At 40.6% G+C, this 23,075-nt stretch overlaps 1 protein-coding gene and 1 pseudogene across 3 annotated transcripts in view; both read left to right on the forward strand.

The window, feature by feature from the left end:
• Tbc1d4 (TBC1 domain family member 4) overlaps positions 1–23,075 on the forward strand; it is a 162,107-nt gene that overhangs the window by 15,366 nt on the left and 123,666 nt on the right. The gene's annotated exons all lie outside the window — the stretch shown is intronic.
• LOC117706108 (cytochrome c oxidase subunit 4 isoform 1, mitochondrial pseudogene) lies at positions 15,603–16,097 on the forward strand (annotated as a pseudogene).

Genomic DNA, 23,075 nt, shown 5'->3' on the forward strand with positions numbered 1-23,075 from the left:
ATTCATAGTACTTTTGCAGACACACGGACACATCTGTTGATGTAAAAGCCATTAATTTCCTTTTGGATGCTCATCAGACTTTTACATTACAGTTGTTTTGTGCCTTTGGTTCTTGGTCTTAACGAAGAAAATACTCACTTGCCTAAAGCAGAGAGGGTAAATACAGAAAACCAGGAGTGAGGTTGTATTCTTTCATAGCACTTCCTGTTCTGAGTGTGTTCACAGTGTTCTGCCTCAGACTGAATTAACCATGTTTGTTGATGAAGCCAAGGATAAAACAGATTCTTTTTACTAGATGCCACAGGTATGGATCTCTAACCAGAGAAGTTAGGGCGGACCTTGGTGGACAATGGTAGGACATCGGTACCCAGGACAGAGCCTTCTGTAATCAGTCATGTGATATGGTGGATTGTGTGATTATAGAAAGAAGATTTTTCTAGTTGATCCTTTGCTCACTACCTCATTCGTTCATGTCCTAGTCCTTCAGTCATTTTGTTGCTGTCGTTGCTTGGGATGTTTCCTATGTGACTGATGGTGCGTTCAACACTAAACAGGGAGCATGCGTGCAACCCTTACTCCATGGATCTGACAGTTTGAGCAATGAGACAGACAAGCAAACAACTAAGCAAATCTGTGGCAGCTGAGGGCTGTGGCTTGGGATCTAGCTTCTAGGACTTTTCAGCTTTACTACTTGTGGCTCTGAGCAAGTTCCTGCATTGCTGTGCATCCAGAAGACCCAGATGTAAACCCGCATGCCTACGGACACTTGATCTTTGATAAAGAAGCCAAAAACCTACAGTGGAAAAAAGAAAGCATCTAAATGGTGCTGTTCTAATTGGCTGTCTGTATGTAGAAGAATGAAAATAGATCCGTATTTATCACCTTGCAGAAAACTCAAGTTCAGGCGGATCAAAGACCTTAATGTAAAACCAGATACATTGAATTTTATAGAAGAGAAAGTGGAAAGAGCCTTGAACATATTGGCACAAGGGAAACTTTCCTGAACAGAACACCAGTGGTTCAGGCTCTAAGATCAACAATCAATAAATGGGACCTCATGAAACCGAAAAGCTTCTGTAAGGCAAAAGACACCATCAATCAGACAAGTGAGCAACCTAGAAATTAGGAAAAAAATCTTCACTAACCCTATATCTGACAGAGGGCTAATATCCAAAATATATAAAGAACTCAAGAAATTAACCTCCAAAAAAAAAAAAAATCAAATAACCCAATTAAAAAAATGTGGTACAGGTCTGGAGAGATGGCTCAGTGGTGAAGAGCACTGACTGCTCTTCCAGAGGTCCTGAGTTCAATTCCCAACAACCACATGGTGGCTCACAACCATCTATAATAGGATCTGAAGCCCTTTTCTGGTGTGTCTGAAGACAGCAACAGTGTACTCGCATACATGAAATAAATAAATCTTTAAAAAAAATGTGGTACAGAGCTAAAAAAGAGAATTCACAACAGAAGAATCTCGAATGGCCGAGAAGCACCTAAAGACATGTTCAAAGTTCTTAGTCTTCAGAGAAATGCAAATCAAAACAGCCCTGAGATTCCACCTCACACCTATCAAAATGGCTAAGATCAATAACTCAAGTGGCAGCTGATGCTGGTGAGGATGTAGAGAAAGAGGAACACTCTTTTATTGCTGGTGGGATTGCAAGCTGGTACAACTACTCTGGAAATCAATCCTGAAGTTCCTCAGAAAATTGGAAGACTGACTCTCAGAATAACTTGATTACATGACCTCACCCCTTTCCTTATTGAACTTAGTATTTTCTCCATTTCACTTACAGGGCTTCTCTTTGGCAGAACCAAGTTGCAAACGTCACTCCTCCATTGTTTCACAAAATAAGTACTCTTTGACCAGAAGCACCACAATAGTTTAACCACAACTGTGCAGGGACCCAAAGTATGGGTAGTGTATACATTGTGTATACATTGGGCAAAGAAATGCTTTCAGGCAGACAGTCGTGACAGCTTGATATTTTATTAACCTATTCCAAAGGGCATGTTGTTGAAAACTTAGAACTTATTTCAAGATTAACCATATAATATTTGGACTGTAGCAGGTTATGGGTAGCTGAAACTAGAAACAGGAAGGGGTCCTGATACTGAACCATTGATATACACAGGAAACCAGATTCAAGACAGCACACACACACACACACACACACACACACACACACACACACACACACTAAAGAAAAAAAAGTAAAAAGAGAAAACAACAACAACTCCAAACACCAACAAAACAAAACAAATCCCACTTTCTTAATCAATTGAGTGGCTCTGGCCCAGGGCTGCTGTAACCCTAGAGTGAAGATGTTGATAACACAAGGGAGAGACTGGAGTAAACTGGATTTGACTCTTGGTGAACCAAATCTGATTACTACCCTCCTAGACATTTCTCCAGTTGGTTTCTGGCTGTTTGTAGCCTTTAAAAGCAAGAAGTGGGTGAGAGGAAGCCGTTTGTGGGGATGTCCATTAAGGATTGCTCCCAGGTTTGCTAAGTTTTCAGTGTTGGGCAGATTCAGTGCCCTTTACAGGGATGAAGCTGCTTAGGGGATGGAGGACAAACAGGCTTTAGAGGCAAGATCAAGGGTTCTCCCTGTTAAAGTGAGACAACTTCATGTTAGCAGCAGTGATATGCCCATCCCTCCTGACCTGCATGTGTACTCTCTGTGTGTGTGTGTGTGTGTGTGTGTGTGTGTGATCATGTGAGGTGAGGGATACTTAACTCTGCTTTGCCACATCTTTCCTCTCCCCTCTTCTTTCTTCTCCCCTTCTGCTCTTCCCATCTTTTCTCCTCCTCCTCCTCCCTCTCTTTCTTATTTCTCTCCACCCTTCTAGGTTGTGTATGAGTGAAGGGAAGAAAAAATATGAGATCTAAAAAGAGAAAGCAATATGTTTTTCAAATTTAATGTATATTGATTATATAAAGCAATGAGCTTGATTGTTACTTTAATACATATATACATGTAATATATATACATATATGTGATATACATATTCATATATATATGATATGATATTCATATATATGAATGATAAAATCATGTTGCCCATTTTCACTGGCTCCCTTCCTTCTGCTTCCCTTGTTATTCTCAAATAGTTCCCCACTGCTTTAAACTTGGTTCTGTACTGTGTATCAGATAAAACACACTACTTTGCTTTTCTGAGTCTGGCTTATTTTGCTTAACATGATGATCTCCAGTTCCATTTATTTTCTTGAAAATGACGTAATTTCATATTTTTTTGGTTGAATAAAACTCTACTGTGTATGTATGCCATGTTTTCTTCATCTATTCATTAGTTGATGGGCATCTAGGCTGGTTCTACAACTTGCTATTGTGCATAGCACAAAGATATGCAGGTATCTCTGCGATATACTTACTGACTTGGATATCCTTGGCTATATTCCCAGGAATGGTGTAGCGGGATCATATGGGAGTTCTATCTTTTCTGAGGATCCAAGCATGTAACATATTAACTCTTCTATCTATAAAGTACTAGGCTATCCACTTACCATGGGTTTCTGTTTGCCAGGAAGCAAGCAAGATATCAGCCACAGCATTGTTCTCATTACTGATATATTTTGAAGGGGATGTCACGTGGAACCTCACCGTGTCGAACGCAGTTCTTCTGAAATTTTCATGATCCAAAAATGAAACTGGTCTGGGTATTTACAGATTAGCTGATAGGAGAATAATCAAGACAGTACTGGTGTCAGCGGTATCAGCATAGGAATTTTAGAAGTTAATCTTTGTTCACTCATTAAGGAGAGCCATGAGGACGCTACAACTGTCAGTGTCTTTGTCACCTTTGCCACCCAGCTCCTTTGTCAGCAGTCCCACAGCCCTAGCAAGTATTGGCTGTGACTAATTAAATTTAAGATGAGTAAGCTAGCAGCCAGAAATACAGTGTTTAAGTGATTTCTGCAGAGATGGGTTGACAGACACACTGGAGAAGGCATAAACTCATGATAGTTATGAGGTAACCTGGGGGAAAAAGGTACTTTGTTGGGGGTGCTCTCTATTTAAATAGACCAGCAATTGGTCTCAAGGAATGTGGATATGTGTGTGTGTGTGTTTCAGGAATTTAGGGACAAAAGATAAATAATTAATTTTTTTTTGGTAGAGTTACATTCTAAATGAATCTTCTAATGTAGCTTAAAGTGTAGAACTAAATGATTGGGAAAATTCTATGGTAGTGCTTTTTATTTCATTCCCTGTCATTTTCAATGTTTTAGAAAGAACCTGACACTTATGGGTTCAATCAAGTCAAAAAGTTCTATTAGTGTCACTGTAGTGCTTTCCAAGTTGCTTAGAAATGTAATCATACTACTTTGCCAGAACATCTTGATGAAGCGAGAAGTTTATGGCACCTAGTCATTTTTCAAATCTGTGTTATTAAAGTGATTTATAGCTCCTTCATTCACAGAAAACGTGCAGTGGGTAGCATGTGATTGCAATCCGCAGACGGCCCCTCGCTTGTAGTTCTTTCGTGAATGAGGCCAGGGACAGAGCAGCACAGACACTCTTTAATTTCTGTTTTTTTGTTTTGTTTTGTTTTTCGAGACAGGGTTTCTCTGTGTAGCCCTGGCTGTCCTGGAACTCACTCTGTAGACCAGGCTGGCCTCGAACTCAGAAATCCACCTGTGTCTGCCTCCCAAGTGCTGGGATTAAAGGTGTGCACCACCACCACCCGGAAATTTCTTAAGTTACTGTTCACATTGCTGTTCATGTCAGAATGTATCGCAGACTCTTAACAGGTAAAACACACAACAGCGAGAACAAGTGACTGAGCAGATTTTGAGCTTGCTGGTCCCCTCTACACATCGAGGAGAATGATTAGAGTCATTGTGTGCAAGCTACTGGCTTCCAGGAGTGCACACCGTGACTAGATGCCCTTCATCCTCTATGGCTGCTTTGTGCAGTCTGTAAGACTCTGTGGTCACCTGTGGGGTGACTTGGCTTAGCTACTTCCTTCAGCCCTGTTCTCCTTTCTTCTGCCAACTGCAGTGTCTTAGGGAATCCCCGAGCTCCTTCCCCTGGCTCCCCAGCTTTTCAGCTTGCTCGCCACCCCAAACTGCAGTTCTGTTTACTCAATTTCTCTGGTCTGTCAGAAGGTACAGGGTCACACGTGCTTTGGAAAAGCGTGACTGTGCCAGAGTACCATCTGGAGTCTGGAGACCTAGTCAGAAGGTTGATCTAACTCTTTATGGTGGTAACCTTTGTTATCAACATTAGTGGATTTAGAATCATCTTGGAGACACACCTCTAGGATTTTCTAGGAGGGAAGACCCACCCTGAATATGGGCAATGTCACCATCTCACAGGCCTTGGTCCTAGACTGAAGAAGAAAGTGAGGTAAGTGCCAGTGTTTACTTCTCTGTCTCCTCACTGTAGATTCAATGTGACCTCAGGCTCCAGCCGCCATGCCTTCCTGCCTTCAGAGACTATCCCCTCCAGCCAGGAGCCAAAACAAACTTCCTTTCACAGGTGGCTTTTATCTGATTTTGTTTTTTGTTTCAGCAATGAGAAGAGTAACTAATTCGTTCTTTCTGCATTTGTAGAGATATTGGTACTCGTGTCACAGAATCATGGCGAAATGTTAATATTCCTTTGATGCCCTTAGCATAGTACCTGAGGAAAATGCTCACATGAAAGCAATATAGTCTTTTGGGGGATGGGGTCTCCCCATTTCCTGAGTGCTGGGATTATAGGCTTGTGCCATTATTTGTCACTTCAGCCTTTATCGTTATATTTGTTATTATTGGGCTGCAGTGGCCAGGTGTAAAACATAAGGGAACCCAAGGCAACTCCAGGCAAACAATTGGGCATCGTGGAGCAGACACGGGTGAAGCAGTGGATGAGAAAATAGACTAGCCCATGGGGGATGGGAGTGAAATGCTGGGGGAAGGCAAGGAGGCTTGAAGAGCAGTGGAGAATAAGACACAAAGCATCAGTGGAAAGAACATGACCTTGAGGCTAAGGCATTGCAAAAACACAGGTCAACTTCCTGCTGGGACTGGAGCCACCACAGCATGGCCAGCCTCAGGCCTGCTAGGGAAAGCAGTTTGCCAGACATGGAAGCTGATAATTAGGTTAACTAGTGGAAATCGGGAACCACAGCAGGCACAGATTGTGACAGCTGATAGGGCAGAGGTGGCTGTAAATAGATTGTTGAGGCTGGAAGGATATTATTAGGAAGCAAGGATGCAGTTTGAATGTCTGCTGTGCTTTCTCTTTCTAAGGTCCTGTGTCAAGGGAAAGCTGTGATACCTAGAGACTCCTTAGTTTCTCAGGCCCCTTGGTGGGAGATGGGGTGTAAGTCTCTTGAGATTCTAATCTCTCAGTATCAGACAAGTCCTGTCAATTATCTCAGCTTTAGTAAAGTTCTCTATATGTTTAAGTCGTGAAACAAAAAGTAATCATGTTTGTGCTTGTGGAATTGTTCAACATTTGTCATGCATTGTCAAAATATTTTCTACATTAAATAGAATAGTTGAACGTTCTGTTTCCAGAATTGCTTCTATCTATCTATCTATCTATCTATCTATCTATCTATCTATCTATCTATCTATCTATCTATCATCTTTGTATGTATGTATGCATGTATGTATGTAGGTATGTATGTATATCTGTCTGTCTGTCCATCTGTTTTCTATTGTCTCTCATATGTTTATACACCTACCTAGTATGTATATATGGGTGGATATATTAATCTTAGGAGCTTGTTGAACAGTTGAGTTTTCTAGGACCTACCCTATACCCTATCAAAACTACATCTCCAGGGCAAGTTCCTAGGAATTTGTGTTTATAAGCATCCTAGGCACTTTTGCTTGGGCAGCCTGGGGTAAATATCATCTGTGTCTAATGAAAGGCTTAAGTTCTTGCAGGTCAAGGATTCTAGCATGTAATTTCTATGCCATGGTCTGACTGTACTCTGGCTTTTACCTTGAGAGGTATTACAGGATACTCTTCTAACTAAACTAGTAGTTTGATTTTCAATGAGGGGTGATTTTATTCCCCAGGGGACAACTGGCAATATCTGGAGACACTTGTGGATGTCAAACCAGGGTGGCTGCAGCTAAGCCATTTAATTAATAGACAGATTACAGTAATACTAACCCTTTCAGGTTGGATAGTGCGATCTCCCACCAAAATGCTCTGTAATAAAATATCAACCACACAGAGGGTGAAGAACCCTGGTTTAGGCCTGAGGTCTGTATTTGTTGACATATAAATTGGCTACTTTCTAATTGAAATCTTAAACAGTGGAGTATTATGTGTTACTTGCCATCATCTGTATTAACACAGGGAAGAATTCTCACACTCTCCTGACCCTTTTCTGGCACATTCCCATTCTTCCTTCTCCACCATGACTTTGAGTTTCTCACCATAGGTAAGTACTGCCTTTGTCTGAGCCTTGAATAAACAGAACTGTCTGCTATGCACTGTTTCACGTTGGCTTATTTTTCTCAGTGTATTGTTTGGGAGGTAGTCATGTTGTTACACTGTAACAGATGTTTAATGTTTTTATTCCTCGATATGTGTACCATAATTTATTTACCTTTTGTTTTATTTATTTATTTATTCATTTATTTATTTACTGCAGATGGGCCATCCTGTTTTAAGGCTGGGCTATTCTGAATAAAGCTGATACAGAGATTTGATTTTATTTTTTATTTCTTTTTTTCTTTTTATGTATTCTCTGATATAATACATCCCAACCACAGCTTCACCTTCATCCACTCCTCCCAGTTTGTCCCCCCACCAACTCTCCCACACCTCTCTGAGATCCACTGATCCTCCATTTCCCTTCAGAAAAGTGGCCTCCCAATGATGCCAACCAAATACGATATAACAAGATGCAATAAGATTAGGCAGAAACCCTCATATTAAGGCTGGACAAGGCGACCTAGTGGGAAGAAAAGGGTCCTGAGAAGGCCACAGAATCAGACATTCCCATTGCTACTGTTAGGAGTCCCACAGACACCCTAAGCTAAACTGCAGCATGTCTGCAGAGGGCCTAGTGCAGACTCATGCCGATTCCGTGGATGCTACTTCAGTGTCTGTGAGCCCCTATGAACCTCGCTCTCCTGCTGTCTGCAACCCCTCTGGCTCCTTTAGTCCTTCCTCCCTCTCTTCTTTGGGGTTTCCTGAGCTGAGCTTCACCTAATATTTGGATGTAGGTCTCTATGTCTGCTTCCGTTAGCTGCCAGAGGAGGAAGCTTCTGTGAGGGCAATTAGTCTGGGCACTGATCGGTGAGTATAACAGAATGCCATTAGACATTATTTCATTAGCTTTCTTTTTGTCAGTCATGTTTGGTTCTACCCTAGGTCTCTGAACCATTTAGCTTTCAGTTCCTGACCATCTAGGCAGTCAGTGTGGGACATGGGATCTCTCTCTTGGCTTGGGCCATAAGTTAGAGCAGTCCTTGGTTGGTAACTCTCACAAGCTATGAGCCACCATTGCCTCAGCATATCTTGCAGGCAGGACAGGTTGCAGGGCCAAGGTTTTGTGTCTGGGTTGATGTACCAGTCCCACCACTGGGAGCCTTGCCTGGTTACTCAAGATGACCAGTTCAGGCTCCATAGTCTCCATTACTAGAGTCTTCACTAGGCTCATGCACATAGGTTCTAGGAGTTTCCACTGCATTAGGTTTCCACATTGCCCCCAATACCCCGTATTCCCCTTGTTTCTTACTGCACTCTCTCCTATCCTTCCCTCTGTGTATAGCTGCATGATCCATGTGCACCTTGTGTATACAGGTATCCATGGAAACTAGAAGGGTGCGTTGGCTCTCCTGGAACTGGAATTACAAGTGGTTGTCAACTGGAAACCACCCAGGGTGGATGCTGGTAACAGAACCTGGGTCCTTTGCAAAAGCAGCTGGTGCTCTGAGCCCCCGAGTCAACTCTCCAATCCTTTGCCACCTCAGACTTTTAAATATGGAAACTGACTTAGAGGAATCCAATGGTTACCAGTAGCTTATGGGGGAGTGGGCCCATGGATGTAGTGGGTATCACAGAGGGCATGGGGTTAACTCTCATCATTTATAGGAGGATAGACTGTGAGAGCATCTTTGATTCCCACTGACACATGCTGTTTGAAATACAGGATGAGCAAATCAGATGATTTGCTCTCTTGGGTGAGTTGCATAGGCACTGTACCTGCTGTCTCTAGTTGTAAAACCAGATGTAGCTGAGAGAGAAACTACCTAACCAGCAAAGCATTTGTATGCACATGCATCCATTTATTTTCTAGAGAGTGTTTAATTCTCACATCTGAACAAGGAACGTGACACATAGAAGTGGCTTTGTTTGAGTTTCTATCCAATGTTTAGAGGACTTTCTAGATCATAATTCGGAAAGGAAGCCCTGGAAGAAGACATGTTAGGTCCGGCGTCTTTGCAACTAGAGTCATGCTTGCACTAACACGCTGGAATCTGCCCCATGAATTCTGCTGGAAAGCAGTTTGCCACATCCGAGCTGCCTGCAGCACTGCAAAGCCCAGCAATTGCTGTGTTGTCTGTGGACTCTGGGTACACGTAGCACAGCAGAGCCTGTGTTTGACTTTGTGTGTGACAGTGTCTTTCCCTTCAGAGCTGGAAGCAGGGGCCTGGGGAGATGGGCTCAGTGGTTGTAGCTCATTTGTTGCTCTTGCAGAGGACAGGGTTCAGTTCTCAGCATCTATATTGTAGTTCATAACCATTCGTAACTTCAGTTGCAGGGGATCTGACACCCCTTTCTGACCTCTTTGGGCATCAGACATGAACATGGCACACACACATACATGCGAGCAAAACACTCTACACATAAAATAAATCTTTAAAAACATGAAAAAATTTAAAAAAATCTTAAAAAGCTGGAAGCAATATCTGGTTAAAGTTTTAATTCTACGTGAATAATGCTTTAACAATCATTAAAAAGAATGTCAAGAACCTTAGTTCTTGTATTAAAAGTTGGAATGAATCCTGTTACGTAAAGTAAATAAGTATTTTATGCTATGTGTCAGAACAGTGGCTGATTTATCCAAAGGTACAATAAGAGATTAGAGAATCGATAATATAGAAATAGTTGCAAGTCAGAAAACATGTTTATTTTCATTTTTGCCTTGGTTATTGATTGCAAGGTATGAGATTCCTCATATGATTTTATTGTAGTTAATATTATTAAATATGAATCTTATTAGTGAATTGGTTATTATATGTGAACACTTTGCCTATATGTCTATATGTTTCCATATATGTGTACCACATGCGTGCCCTTGGAGACTAGAATAAGGTATTGGGTTCCCTGGAACTGGAGTTACAAACAGTTGTGAGCCATCATGTGGGTGTTGGAATCTGAACCTTGTTCTTCTGTAGTACAAGTGCTCTTAGCTGCTGAGTTCGAGGTGGGCTTTAGTGTTACAAAATTATCCTTGAAGAGAATATCGATTTTACAATGGCCTACTGACTTGTTCCAGTGTTGAGCCTTTCTGTAGCATCTATGGCACTGTTTTAACCTTGACACACTTTGTTCAAGTATTTAACATTATGTTCATTTCATTACTCTGATTTTGTAAACAAAACTTCAGCTTACTTTTTAAACAGCATACATAGAGCTGCTTCCCAGAACCTGAGTGTCTAGTGTTTTCACTGAGGCTTCCTAGCAGCCAGGACTGGTTTAGTCACTGGATCCAATTCTTTGGTTTCTTCCCATCTCCTGAGGTGTAGCTTAGACTGTGTGGGTCCAAAGCCCTCCAATCCTGTGGTGGTCTTTTTTCTGGTGTAGCCAACCCCACTTTAACTCAGTTTACTAGTATAACTTGCCACTTACAATGAGACCCCTGATTGACTGTCAAATATGATTAAAGGGGCCCACCAATATAGCAGAGATATTTACCAATAGGGAAAACCAATGGGAGGATTTCACAGTGGCTTCTTAGGAACTGGGGCAAATCTTTATTCTCTTTTGTTCCATTAAGAATGATGTTGTAATTTTATTTGGCAACTGCAAGATTGAACTATATGTCTTTCTTTGAAAAAAAAAAAAAAGCCATATTTGGCTGCCCTGGGTATTAAGACTATTCAGAACTTCTGCCAGGTTAGTGTGACTCAGACAAGTCATTAGTCAGAGTCTCAATAAATGTATCCGTATAATAGAATGAACTAGTAGCATGTACTTGCTAAAGAATGAACCAAGGTTCTTATAGGGTGAACATATGATGTGTTCTGTAAGTGATAACAACTGTTATGATGTGTATATTTGTGTTATAAGCAAATGCTGTGTGTAAGAATTTATACAGGCCTCGCTTGGTGGTACAAACCCATAATCTTAGCATTTGGAAAGCATGTTGGAGGCTAGCTGGCTTAGGTTATGTAGTAAAACCTTATCTTAGAACAAAAAAAGAAGAAAAAACAATCTACAGTTTATTATCCTCATGTTTACAAGCATATAGCAGTTAGGACTATGTCTTCATCCAACTTAGGAATTGTGACATGTATGTAACATGCATTGTGTATATTATATTTTAAATGAAATGTAACGGTATTATAACATACTGGTTATATATGTATATTCTATAATACCATATATAACATATCTATATAATTGTATCTAGTAAATATAAATATGTATGAAATACATCATATTTTAGTTATCTGAAATATTTTAGCTATGTAAGATATATGGTTATGTTGACATTTGGCAGATTTTGTGTAAAGTAAAATAAATAAAGACTGTTTACAACTTGACAATTCAGTCGCCTGCTTTTGGATGACACGTATAAACTGTTTTAAAAGTTGTTGTATTTTTATTTATTCATCTATGTATCTATGTATCTATGTATCTATGTATCTATCTATCTATCTATCTATCTATCTATCTATCTATCTATCTAGTGTGTACATGTGTTGCATGTGTGTCACAGTGCAAACATGGAAGTCAGAAGACAACTTAGGGGAGTTCGTCTGTGTTTTAACCATGTGGGTTCTGGAGATAAAAGTTGTCATTTATGGTGGCAAGTGTCTTTACCTGCTAAGTACCTCACTGGCCTGTGAACTACATGTAGAATGTAATTTTAACTATGTCTCCTTTGGTCCACATTTTGACTAATTTTGAGTCTCCTTTTCTTGGCCGCTTTCTTTACACCACTTACTGGAGATTTGATTGTATTTTTGTTCATCCCTTGCATTTATTATATATGTATCACTTTCGATCCTTCCTCTCAAGGAAACTGTTTCTTTATGTATTTATTCACGTGGGTTTTGGAAACCAGGCCTTGTTTCAGTACAGGTCTGGCTGGCCTGGAATGTATTAAATAGGCCAGGCTTCTGTTCAAGTAACAGCAATCCTGCCTATGTCTCTTAGTTATAGCTGTGTACTCACATTTGACTTGGGAAAACAGCTTATTTCCAGTGTTATTTAATCAGTTTCTAATATGTGGCATCACTCGTTTTGCTTTTCTGTCTGCTCAGAAATTAGAGGTTAGATTATCTTTATGAAACTTCTCCATAGAAAATGAAGCTATTGTATTGATGTTTGGGATCCAAAACACCTTAATTAACACGTTAGAAAGCTCCATTCATTAATTAACACGTTAGAAGGCTCCATTCATTCGGAAAGCATAAACACACGATGGGCATGTCTTCTTGTGACTTGTCACTCTGGTTGATACAGCTGAATTAAAACACTAGTCAAAGATGTATAACTCTAAGCCTGTCTTCCTAAAACGTGTCATGTTCACTGACAAAGCTGAATTAAAACACCAATTAAAATGAGGGAAATGTAATTTGCATCCCTTATTAAGAGTAGCAATTTATCAACTGACTCATCTTTATTGAGTTTATAGAAAAGCTATCTTTATTCCAATTCTAAATCCTGCCAGTTCCGTGATCATGGATTAGCCCACATCCCGTTTCATAACTGGGCTCTAGAGATTGTTACACAGTACCACCACAAGTGATGTTTGCCAAAGAACCTGGGGAGGTTGAACTATATTCTCCTTTAAAATGCTTGCACCTCTTAAGTGTGAGTGAGGTGGAGGACTGAGGTAATTGTAAGGATCACTTTCACTAAAACCCCTTTTCATTGTGCTTCTCTAGAAATAGAACAAGTTTTCCCCCAACCCCTTTCTATTTGAAAAGTTTCTGCCTCTTGCTTTCTGTGTGGCCTAGGGAAATGTGAGAGCGAGTAGTGTCTCCTGTCCTCCAGCTCAACTTCTTTAACCAGAACAGCTGGTTTTCTTTGATTTATGCACAGAGGGAAACAAAGACCATGAAAGACGTTCTTTGAAAGAAAGCAATTTCAAGTCCAAACAACAGGCTAACCACGAAACCACTGGCTTTCCAGAATGGTCAAGGATTTTTAACAAAATCTGGGTGATAGATGATTATCCTAAAACCTAAAAGTGATGGCATGGCGGAGGAGATACCGATGCCAAGAGAGAAGTTAGCCTTCCTTTTGCACAGAATAGAGAGAACAAGATTATAATGACCATGCACCCGATAATCATGTTATTTGCTACAATTCTGTTGTACATTTTAAAAATGAGGTAAATTCATCGAACACAAAGTTAAGAATACGTACAGTTTGTGGCTTTTAGAATGTTCATGATATGCAAAGAGTTTTATCATTATGTTTTTAAAAAAAATAATTTACGAAGTTTATTTATACCCTGTTTCTTTTAAAAAAGGGCCTGAGAGTAGCTTCAAATAAAGGTTGCTAATAAAAGAGATGAATGATCAAACCAAATAACAAGAGTTAACAGATTTGAGTCTTTTAGATGTAGAATATAGATAGCTCCACATCTAAAAGGTGTTGAAAAGAAGCAAAAAAACAAAACAAAAACAGCTGATTTGGGAAAGAGTAGGCCCTTTTTTTCTTCCTTCCTTTTTTCTTTCTCCTTCTTCCTCCTCTTTTTTCTTCTTCTCCTCCTCTTCTTCCTTCTCCTTTTCCTCCTTCTTCATGTTGGTTGGATGGTTGTTTTTTTTTGAGACAGGCTCTTCTTCTGTAGACCAGGCTGGCTGGAACTCCCCAAAATCTGCCTACCTCTGCCTCTAAAGTGCTGGGATTGAAGGCATGCACCACCACCCCTGACTGGAATGGTTGTTCTAGATACTCAGCTCTAGATAAAATTTCACAACTGGGACTTAATTGACTTTGAGCAATTGTAGTTTCACAGTATATACTATGAAATAATATGGCACTTTCTGTAATAATCTTCAGTAAAAGCGAAGGGCACAGTGTTATTCTGTGAATCAATGATAAGAATACAAGACAGCAGAGACATAGTATTATATGGCCTCTCCTCGCTTAAATTTCATTAGTCCGTATACATTTTTCTTTAGGACTGTATAGGATTGAATGTGAGGGCTTGGTGGTGTGTAACATTGACCAGTTGTCTACTGGGAAATCAGTTACAGACCAAAGTAAGGATATTACTAAAGTCCAATTGGGTGAACTTACGACTTTTATTGGGCTACTTACTGATAGTGGAAAAAACTCAAAATGAAGACATCAGTAGCATCACCAAAAGCTTTAAGTTCATAAAATATTGAGCCCTGGAGCTCATGGCACAGCTTATAGTCAGCTGGATGTGTAAGAGGAGGTCTTCCAGGAAGCCCAGTTGATGTGAGCCTCTTTGGAGCAGATTGGCTGCCCTAGGACCAGAATAGGTAGGGCAGCTTATCCAAGACTGCCTTATTGCTTATACAAGCACCCCCCCCCCCCCAAACACACACACCCTTTAGAAACATCCAAAAACATTCCGAGAAACAATTTAAAAAGGAAAAGATTTATTTTGGTTCACCAAGGTTTCAGTTCATGATCATCTGGCTCTGTTGTTTGTAGGCTTTCATGAGGGAGAACATCATAGTTAAAGGGCATTCATTGCTGCCCTCAAGATAGGCAGGAAGTAGAAAAAGACAGCCATGGAAAGATAAAACCCTCAAAGGACCCTCCAGCTATCTACTTACCCCACTTGAGGGTCACCAGGTTGTTTCTAGCTGTCCCCATATAGGGCCACTGTCTGAGGACCAAGCCATCATTCAACACAACACACTGTTGTGTTTATTTCATACTCCAACCACAGTGCACTTATGTAGCCTGGCCAGTGACTGCATTGTCTCTTCTATCTGAATACCTCTGATGGGAGGGGGCTGACTCCACACTGAGGTAACTAATTATCCACCTAAACCCAGAGGAGCTATGACAGAAAAACAAAGCACGTGGCAGTTACGAAGTTGGTGATTTTCATCAAGCTAAGCGCGGGGTGGGGTGGGGGCGGACTATTTTTAACTAAGCTCAGCCCCAGAGAAAACTCAGCTGGGGCAGGACAGACAGCCTGTATTTTTTTTTTTTTTTTTTTTTTTTTTTTTTTTTTTTTGTTAGTTTGTTTCTTCTGTTCACCCTCGGTTTTGCTCTTCAGTTTTTAACTTCCCAAACAGTTACATTCAAATACTAGTTACATTTAAATGCTAGTTTAACATTTTCTTGTGCCAGAGACAAATGAAAGTGAATTTAGCGCTTCCGTTTCAGGGCCCCACTCTTCCGGTCACCAGCAGCCTGGGTGTAGAGGGTGGTCTTCAGGGCAGTGGTGGCAGAATGTCGGCTACCAGGGCACTTAGTCCAGTTGGCAAGCGAGCCATTCCATCTCAGTGTGTGTTCGAGCACATGGGAATGCCGTGAAGATTGAAGACTATGCTCTCCCTATTTACAACTACTCCTTATCCGATGTGGTCCACGCCAGGTTGCTACCTGCCAGCCGTAAGGCCCTCAAGGAGGAAAAGGCTGGCTGGAGCATCCTGTCCAGGATGAGAAAGTCCAATTGTACCGCATCCAGCTTAACGAGAGCTTCGCTGAGATAAACAGGGCCACCAATAGGTGGAAGACAATTGTGAGCATGGCCATGTTCTTCATTGGCTCCATGGCTCCCATTCTGATTCAGGACATGTATGACGTGTGTATGGCCCCATCCCTCATATCTCTGATGGAGACCAGGTGACCATGCAGAGCAATCAGATGCTAGGTATGAAGGTCACCTCCATTCATGACTTCTCCTCCAAGTGGGACCAAGACAAGAATGAGAGGAGTCGGTGAGACCCTGCTGTTTGACAGCTCCCTCTCCTCACTCAGCGTGCTGGACGCCACTGTGTTCAATGGTATATGCTAATAAATGACCAGTTAACGTGAGTTTTAAAAAGATGATTTTAGACGTCCTTTCTATTTTGAAAGAAAAAGGACTGCTCTATTTTATGGCCTTTCAAAATTTTTGTAATTCATTTTTCCTTTTTCATTAACACATAATAATTGCATATGTTACATATATTTGTGGAGTGCAGCATGGTATTTCAGTACATGTATACGATATAATTATCAGACACTAGGATCTATACAATAATTTGAATCTTATTTGTGAATGGTGCTCATATGCACAGTTATTTTATTTCATTCTACTAATTCTGGTGCTGAAGAGATGGCTTTGTTATTAGGAGGGTTTTCTGTTCTTACAGAGGACCCAGGTTCTATTTCCAGCACCCACCCCAGTGGTTCACAATTATCTGTAAGTCCAGTTTCAGGGGATCCGATACCATCTGCACCTGCACACCCATGGTACACACAAAGATATGTGCACATGTGGGCATGTGTGTGCACGCATGGGCACATGCACATACATTCCTAAACATGAATAAATCTAAACAAATATTAATGCAACATGATTCTGGTAGTTAATTTTGCTGTTAATGTTATTTCATATAATGGGAAAACTGAAGGTTTTCAGAGATTAAATGTAAAAGCATTTGCTAAAAGCTAAGTACTACTTGTTTCCCTTTGGCAGCTCATGTTTTTATTTGAGATTCTGTTACACAAAACCGAGGAAGTAAAAAAAAGGTTTCTGCAAGCGTCGTATGCATTCTGAAGCTGGCACTTTGTCCAAATAGTTTTGAAACTAAGACTTGAGCAGTTTTGAGATGGAGATTATGAATAAACGACTGCTAATCTAGTATATGATGCTTGTTTCTCCTGAGCACATAGGTTGAACATGACACGTACGTAGACCCACACCATCCACTAGATACAAAGATGTGTGAGTCTGATTTGGGTCCTACAGATGAAACAGGAACACACATAATGAGGCCGCAATACCAAGTAGCTTGTGATGCTGCTGTGCCGGCAGGAGTGGTGAAGGCTATCAAATAGCCATTTTCTATCCAACATTGAGTTGAATGGTGTTAGAGTTTGCAATTTCACATTGATACAAAGTTCTATTATAACTTAATTTTTCAGTAAGGTTGGTACTATACATTCTTGTACTATAGAAAAATAATTTTAATTTTCTTATAGATATTAGGAATAAGATGTTTTAAAAATATGGGGAAAGCATCTTGGATTTTTTTTTGAAGAATGGGTTTGCATTTTTTGAGATTAGATCACATTTCTAAAAAGTATACTTATCACTGTTCTTTTTTCACATTAAGTTTTGACTTTTTTGTGATATGAATTTGGGATCATTTCTTGGAATAGAAGTTGCAGATGAGTTTCATAAAATAGTTGATTTTGTTCTATTCATTTCCTTACTTTAGATACAGTTTTACAGTTTTGTATAACCCAGAGCACACATCTTACTTTATGTTTACAAATCACTTGCCTGATAGAAGGCAATGATCTCTGAGTGTTTGTGACTGAATATTAAGATTTGGCGATGTTCTAGGAAAACCTGGGTTCAGTGTATGAGAACCAGCTTGAAGGTACCAGAGCAGCTTGAGGAAGATGACACAGACTTGAAGGGAGAGCAGACAGAATCAAGATGACACAGAGTGCAATCTGTTGGGGGAACTTAGGCACAGGAGCATGTCTTAGGTGACAGCAAAATCAATGGATCCATAGGATCTGAGTCAGAAAGCAGGGAGCAGATACAGTGACTTCATCATCGCTGGAATGCACCCAACTTCTAAGTAGCATCCAAGATGGTGGGTGCATTCAGTGCCAGAGTCTTACTATAAAGGCCCACCCACTTAAATGGGTTTATGTATTTATTGTATGGTGGGAACTCGTGTGGAGAAAAGTAACCAGGGTCAGTCGTGATGGCTGTGACCCATGAGGGCAGTGACAAGGTAGAATAGAATTTCTACGAGGTATAAAAAAGGGACATAATTGTGTTGCTCTAGAATAAATACATTCCTTCAGCTTCTGTATAGTCTTCTTATAGTCAGCTTCTGTATAGGCAGTGTTTCTAAAATATAACATTTTAAGTTAGAGCTGTTTACTTATTTAATATGTATGGGTGTTTGGCCTGCATGCATGTCTCTGTGCCACATGTGTGTCTGGTGTTCTTATAGGCAAGAAGAGGGATTTGAGTCCCTTGGGATTGGAGGTTACAGATGGTTTTGAACTACCATGTGCATGCTGGGAGTCAAATTGAGGTCTTCTGGAAGAACAGCCAGTGTTCTTAACTGCTGAGCCATCTCTCCAGCCCCCTTTACTTCTAAGTTTGTGTCAATCACACAACTGTCCCATAGCCTCTTCAGATTTCATTGTTTGAGGATGATGTCTAGTTTCCCTTCAGGACTGCTGTCTACCTTATCCTGTAGCCTGACTGAGTTTAGCCTTAGACTTCCCTATCCAATGACTGCCCCCCCTTCAATGAAGAATTAGCCATTGTTTTGTGTGTCTGTGTTTACCACACCTGTTTCTTACGTTTTTCTCTGATTGTAGCATATGTCACATTATTGTAAGATGCTCACTCACTTGTGGGTATCACTTTATTACTTATCTTTTGATCACCAGTGTTTGACACATTGCAGATTAAAAATTGTTTATTTAATGATTTTGTACTCCCCCCCAGAGCCCCACATAATTATGATGCTTTTTAAGAATCCTTTAGTAAACGATACCCTTTAAATCAAATGTTAATTGTAATTTTCAGGGTATGTATTCCTAAACTGTTTTGGATATTTTATGTATGACTAGTTAGCTTTAATACTGGCCCTGTTTACCCTTGCAACTAATAAAACTGACCATCTCCTCTGTAGCAAATTAGTATAAATTTAGAGCAGCAGAAGTCTATTACCTGACAGCCTTGGAGGTCAGACACCCGAAATAGGTCTTATGGTGCCAGGAGCAGTGTGCTGGCCAGACTGCCTTCCTTCTGGATGCTTCAGGAGAGAATCTGTTCCTTGCTTTTTGTGGCTCCTGGAGGTTACATAGCACTCCTTGGCTTGTGGCCACCTCCCAGAAATTGCATCACTTTGACATCTGTTTCAGGGGTCATATCTCCTTCCCTGACTCTCTTGCTTCCCGAATTAAGGAGTCTGTGACTGCCCTGGGTTTGTTGAGAGTAGCCAGGATACCCTCCTCCCCCATGACCATTCTTAACCACACCCTCAAAGTTTTTATGCCATATGAGTCATCGGTAATTAGGACACAAAGCTTAGTGCAGTTTCTCACTGATATATCTTCAATTTTGGAAGTGGAGCCTAGGAGTTCAGGATTGTCTTTAGCTGCACAGTAATTTAATGCCAACCTGGGCTACATGGAATCCTGTCTCAAAAAACCAAAACAAATCAAGACTGAGCTCGGACATTAGAACATGGACATCGGTATGCGGTCATTAATTTATCATCCACTCTATGAATTAAATTAAAACTTACTTGGTTCCTAAACTGAGTGTGAAAACAAGTTAGTATTTGAAAAACAAACCAAGATGAGCAAGCAAGCAAACAAATAAACATACCAACCAACCAATCAAAAACCCAAAACCCCACCACACAGACTGCAGGATGTTCTGTAAGTAAGCGTAAGTGAAGTGTTCATTTATGAAGAGAGATGGACACAGTCATTCATAGGATACTCTTCGTGAAGGGAAATCCCACAATATTGTATAATGAAGACGTATGCTTTACATTGGAGAAAGAATGTGAGCTTAAGAGATTAAGCATGCCAGGGGCTAGGCAGATGGTTCCATCTGTATAGGAGATCTGAGTTCAGATCCCCAGCTCCCATGTAAAAGATGGGTGTTGTTGCACATGTCTGTAACACTTGTGTTGTGGGGAAGGTGGAGAAAAATGGATTCCCAGAGCTTACTGGTCAGGCAGACCAGTTAATCAATGAACTTTGGATTCAGGGATTGACTGTGTTTCAAAAGAAAAAGCAGAGAGTGGTAGTGGAAGATAACAGTGTCAACCTCTGGACTCTACACGTGCACATACGCATGTCACATATAGAATAAAAATGATTAAATGTTGTTTATTGAGTTGTAAGTGACATATTCAAGTAGGTGTCAAAGTATTGAATTTAAATTGTAAAATATACGAGCTATGAGTTTTGCTATATTTCGGGTCTTAAATGAATAAAAAAATTTGCATAAGTTCTATAAGGATGAAAATATACCCATAAAGTTTAACAAATCCGTTTAGTTATAGCAAATCTTACTTAAGATCTCTTCAATAAAGGACCTGGAAGGACCTCTTGGTTGACACTTTCTCCATGGCAGACATGCTCGCAGGTGTAAATGTCACAACCATGGAGAGCATGTTTTCAGCTTTAGAGTGAAGCTCATTGCTCTCAAGATACATGGTCCACATCACAGAAAACCACAGAAAACTCTCGGACCTAGTACTGAGATCAAAGGATCTCGGAGAGCCCAGCTTCATCAGACCTTCAGCACCTAGGGCTGTGGGACATCAGTGATGAGAGGACCAAGGAGCCTGCTGTGTGAATGTGTTTCCTAGAAATGGCTTCTGAAACCAGGACTCAAAGAAGGACAATGCCAATAGACATGCCAGTGCAGAAGGGAAAAAGTAATCTCATGAAGTCTCACCTCTGGACAAAGAACTATAAGCCTCCAAAGACTTGCTGAGAGAAGGAGAATTAGCCTCACCTAGGAAAGAGTCCCCTAGTTACTCAATACAAAATGGTCGTTCCTGAAATTATATGCCATATACACACAAACAATCAAAACAGGCACAACTGGTTGTATTTATATATTTGTGCCCCCCTCTGTGTGTGTGTATGTATGTGTACATAAATATGTATATATATTCATACTCAAAGAAAAAGGTTATCAGTTTGAGTGAGAGAGGAGGGGTACTATGGGAGGGATTGGAGGAAATAATGGGAAGAGAAGTGATATAATTGTATTTTGATTAAAATAGGCTAAATAAAAATAATACAAAAAGCGGGGTGGTGGTGGCGCACGCCTTTAATCCCAGCACTTGGGAGGCAGAGGCAGGCAGATTTCTGAGTTCGAGGCCAGCCTGGTCTACAAAGTGAGTTCCAGGACAGCCAGGAACACGCAGAGAAACCCTGTCTCGAAAAACCAAAGAAAAAAAAATACAAAAAGATAAACGGTCAACAGAAATCACTCAATACTTAAAATGTGTAGCTTTCCACTTAACTCCTCTTGAATTGTAAATGCTCTTGTCTTGTGTCATATCTTTTTATTGCGTAGGTACAAGTGGGAAACTAGGTTTTCTAAAATAGCGGTCTTGGGGACATGGATTACTCACCTTTTTTTTTTTTTTTTTCTGGAGTGGATGAAACTGGCTTTAAATTGCAACACAGGCTAAGTGAAGAGACACCCCACTTTTATGGATGAAAATCTGTAATATTTTTAAATGTTTTTGGTAGGGCAATGTTTGCAGCCTGGATTCTTAAATGCTTGCTCTTTCCTTGAGCACTTTGCACCTTTACAGGAGCCAGACACAGGGCTGCAGGCTCTGCTTCCCGGGAGGATGTATGCTGTGGGGGACTCTGATGGCGTTTGCTCCCTTTTGAGCGTCTCTGATAGAGCTCTTTTTAGTTCTCCATCCTTGGGTGTTTACAGCAACTCTTAGGCTTTTGTCAAGGTAGGTATCTCAGGGGTGGTGAGTTTCGAGAGTACAGCAGTAGAATGTCCTAGCGGCGGTTGCACTTATGCCCACACGAATCATTAGGGATTGTTAAAATACCGTGGTTGTTTTAATAGAGATGCTTGGCTTCTTTGCTTTTTATCAGTTACAAGGTTCTAGGGATTCCTAAGAAAACCTAGTTAATGGAATGTTCGCAAGAAGAGGGCCATGTTTCCAGGAGAGAGGGTGTGTTGGTTGACAAGGCGTTTGTTGAAAGACCAATTTGCCATCATGTATCTATTAGTATAGCCAAATGAGAAAATGGTTGCTCCATGTGGGAAAACCAGAGCTTCGTGGAAAAATCTGTCTTGGACTGGCACGTTTATTATTCTACTGATCTAAGGACATTCCCCTACACTATAGTGACTTTGGACATATTTTCTCTAAAAGTTGTCAGAATGGATTTTTAAAAACCTGGGTTTATTAATCACACGGAGCACCACTCTACTTTGCAGGCACCCTTCTCCCAGCAGGCAAAGATGGGGTACCTCCCGGTAGCTGACAGCCATGGCAGCGACATCCCACTGGGAAGTTGGGTTTAGCAGCTCACTCAGTTTTATAGAGGAATTAGCTGTTCCTGCGGAGTTAGCTGGTGTGTGACAGTCACTTATCCACTGGAGAACTGCCACGGTTTTGACATGAGCTACTTTTTAGGGTATCAAATTTAAAAAGAATTTGTAGGCTAGCGCTTTCTGGAGAAGCTAGAAATCACCTCACCTTAAAAAAATATTTATGAGACTGTCAAGGAATGTGCTCCCTGAGAAGGAGTTTCCTGCATATCAGGCCATGTGTATTCTGTACACAACTTTGCTTTGTTTTAAAAATAAGTTCAGACTTACAAGAACATTCAGAGAACAGTACTACAAAGCATTTTTTTTAAAACTTGCTTGGATCAAGTTTCATGTTTGCTAACATTTTCACCAGATTTACCATTATAAATCCTGGACTTTTGATTTTGTCTTTTAGTTTTGACCAGGCATTTTAAGGTGACTACATTTGCCTTTTAATTTGGCACTTCCAGTTTCATTGGCATAAACCCTGAGGATACCTCCTCTTGTCTTTGCTTACTTTCTGTGATATAACGGACCTTCTGATCAGGTCAGTTGCTCATCCTGAAGCTTTCTTGTTTCCTGATTGATCCCGATGCCCTTTGACCTCAGCCAAGGCTTAAGGCTCAGTTGAATATACC

This window comes from Arvicanthis niloticus, chromosome 3 (assembly GCF_011762505.2).
Source record: "Arvicanthis niloticus isolate mArvNil1 chromosome 3, mArvNil1.pat.X, whole genome shotgun sequence".
In the NCBI taxonomy this organism is placed as follows: domain Eukaryota; kingdom Metazoa; phylum Chordata; class Mammalia; order Rodentia; family Muridae; genus Arvicanthis; species Arvicanthis niloticus.